This window comes from Triticum urartu, chromosome 7, assembly GCF_003073215.2.
Source record: "Triticum urartu cultivar G1812 chromosome 7, Tu2.1, whole genome shotgun sequence".
NCBI lineage: Eukaryota > Viridiplantae > Streptophyta > Magnoliopsida > Poales > Poaceae > Triticum > Triticum urartu.
Window position 1 is genome coordinate 12747305 of NC_053028.1, and position 3404 is coordinate 12750708.

The 3404-nt window shown below is 44.4% G+C and overlaps 1 non-coding gene across 1 annotated transcript; it reads left to right on the forward strand.

Annotated features, from left to right (window-relative positions):
- Positions 1 to 2549: 2549 nt before the first annotated feature.
- Positions 2550 to 2621, forward strand: TRNAG-UCC. Its single transcript has one exon. It is a non-coding gene; the product is annotated as a tRNA-Gly (tRNA).
- Positions 2622 to 3404: the final 783 nt, after the last annotated feature.

The following is a 3404-nucleotide window of genomic DNA, read 5'->3' on the forward strand; positions in this document are numbered from 1 at the left end:
TACAAGTTTTCAAAAATCCATTTCTGTAGCAAAAAGCACACTGATTTTGGCACCGCTCTTGGCAGGCCCTTGAGGTAAATAGGCAAATGCGGACACACCATGTGTCGATTGAGCCCTGCAATCTTCAGAGTGTCAATGCTGTCAAGTAAAAGTAACAAATGCATCTATAATTAGTTGGTTAGGTACAGACTTAGCAACTTTCAGAAAATCTCCCAAAGAAAATAATCATGGATTAATGTTACATCAATCATGTATTCATACACTTACTATCAAAGCATTAATCATGTATAATGCTGAAACAATAAAATAAATACTTACACTGGAACCACAAAAATCTACTAAAGTTTCAGTGGCCTTTTGTTTTAGTTAGTAGTTGAGTAATTGCCCAAACATCCACCAAACCTATTCAAGTTCGTTTCACCCTGCAAAAAAACATAAAACATTATCCAATTAAGTCTGCTAGCAATCACACAATATCAATAGACAATAATAGTAATCGATGGCTAGGGTTTGAACTTTACTGCTTCAAGAACTTAATTATTTCCATGAATCAAAGAAGAACTGATTTTTTTTAAAGAAACCAATTTGTAGAGAGATGGGGGCACCAGCCACTTGGCAATGGAAGGTTAATCGGTTGAGTTAAAATCTGCCACCACCCCCACACACACACACGCACGCACACACACACAGCTTACGGAGATGTTGTAGCTGCCATGGATGTCTAAGAGAGATGGGGGCACCAACCAGGTAGCCACCACACTCCTAGTCGCCAGAAGATAAGGAGCAGAGGCCACCTGCCTCGTTCTGAACCACCAGGGCCGAAAGGACATTGTCCCGCTCAGATCTGCTACCATGGGAGGGGGGAGAGGGAGCTGGGTATGGTTTGGGGCGGTGGCGCCATGGGAGCGAGGGGAGAGGTGGGCTCAACGGGTGCTTGGGCACGAACAGGAAGTGCCGCCGGCGGCAGCTGGGTGAGAGCATCGGCGCCACAGGACCACCTCCACATGGGAAAAAAGCAGCGATGTGGGGATGGTGATGGAGTGGTGGGAGGAAGAGATGGACAGAGTGGGGGAAGCGTCTCCGAATGCGAGCGCCAGCGTCGCCGCCGCCGCCACCGCCGCCGCTCAGATAGGGATGGGGAAGAAATAAGGGGGAGAGGTAGCGGTGTGGTGTTGATTTTTTGGAGCCGAATGGTGTATGAGGAGGTTTTTTTCGAGGGAAATGAGGAGGTGGGCTGTGAGGGCGCGCAGCATGAAAAATTCGGCCTGGGTTTCGCGCTAAAGTCGCTGCACGGCCCAGTTGGCGACCCACGGTCGGTCGGCAATATTTCCCGACCAACTGTGTGACAGTACTGCAATTATCACCGACCAACGGTTTGATGCTATAAATTTTAGCATTCCCGACCAACAGTTGGTCACTATATGTGAGTAATACCGACCAACAGTCTGATAGAAGTTTTTTCAACAAACAATCGGTCGGCGAAACTGACTTTTTCCAACAGACGTCTGTAGGGAATGTAGTGTCGTGGTGTAGTGAAAGTAGCGTAAGTATTTCTCTCAGTTTTTGAGAACCAAGGTATTAATCCAGTAGGAGACTACACGCGAGTCTCTCGTACCTACACAAACAAATAAGAACCTCGCAACCAACGTGATAAAGGGTTTGTCAATTTCTTCACGGTCACTTACGAGAGTGAGATCTGCTAGAGATAATAATAATAATAAGATAAATCACTTGGTGAGAGGGGAAGGCTATTTAGCAGGGCATCTCTAGGACGAACCAAGCCAAAGTCGTTGACGAGGAAGGCAACGACGAAGACCAAGCTGAGGACGACCAAGAGAGGAGCTCGACTATGCCTCCACTCCGTCGAGCAACACCCAAATCTAGCCACGTAGGACGCAAATATATTAAGAAAGGAACCTACAACTAATTTACATGACCCCCCTTCTCACCTCACCGCCCAGCGAGGCCGCCCGATCAGGTGGAAAGAGAGGTCCTTCCCTATATTTTCCTCCATGTAGTTGACAACCATAGATAAAATGAACGGTCTACTAAAAAAGGAAGATAAAATGAACGTTATCATAGTTCCTAGAGTGAATTCAAAGTAAGAGTGGGGAAACATCTTACGACGCGTTTGGTTTGCCGGAAAAATTACGGCTTTCCATTATAGCGGTTTGCAAAACCGTAGCTAGCATTTGTCTCGCTTTTGACGTTTCCATAACAGCGCTTTCTGACACAGCAATTCATAAAATCGAAACCGTCCGATCGGAGGTGCTTAGAGAATCAGGACTTGGCTGCACCAACCAAACAAAGAACGTATTGCAAAAAAATTAATCTGAATCGGTGTGTCTGGCAAACCAAATGTGTTACTTGGACCGAACCAAACGCGTTGTTAGTAGATGAGGGCATCAAATAGATATCTGTTTTTGCTAAGTTTTTCCATGTGCATTCCGTGAGAACAAGCGCAAAAATGTTAGCTGACTCATACTAGGTAGTGTGAAAACAGCAACTTCTTTGATAAATATACTTTGATCCAAACTGCTAACAGCGTTGCGTCTGTAGTCCAACGGTTAGGATAATTGCCTTCCAAGCAATAGACCCGGGTTCGACTCCCGGCAGACGCATTTTTTTTCTAAGGTTCTGCCACTCGCTTGTGCCATGACATTGATTTTTTTTATTATACAAGGAAAGTTTTTTAGAGGACACTCTGATTTTATTCTATCCATACTTAATTGTCCGTGTGTTATAATTTTCTTTGTTTTTACATTATTGGCTGATGTAGATATGTCCTCTGATACATCCAACCGATTTTACATCATTGGCTTATGTAGATCTGTCCTCTGATACATCCAACCGACCATTACAACTACAGGAACACAAACATCACCGACATCTCCGAAAAGTTTAACCAACAGGAGTCCAGAACCCACCATAAAAAAAATACTTTCTCCGTTCACTAATATAAGATGTTTTATATATTTTTAATATAAACTACACAGACTGAAATAAGCCAACAATTACACTAAAATACGTCTACATACATCCGACTCTGAAAAACGTTAGAATATCTTATAATAGTGAATGGAGAGAGTCCTAAATTTTCATTTACAAGGCAAGATATGTAGATACGTAGAGGCAATTATGAAGATCAAAGACTTGCTCCGAGTTGGCGCAGTTCACACAATTGGTGATGGTCGAGCAACGATGTTCTGGTTAGATGTGTGGTTGGGGCCAGTCCCGCTAGTGGAAGAGTTCCCACGGTTGTTTGCCAATTGCCGTTGCTAGGGAACCAAATGCGCTGGTTGCTACCTACGGGAGAAACGGACGGTGGTGTCCTCAATTTCGGATAACTCTGGGCCGTATGGACACCTTAGAATGGAACCAATTGGTGGATCTTCTTCGGAAAG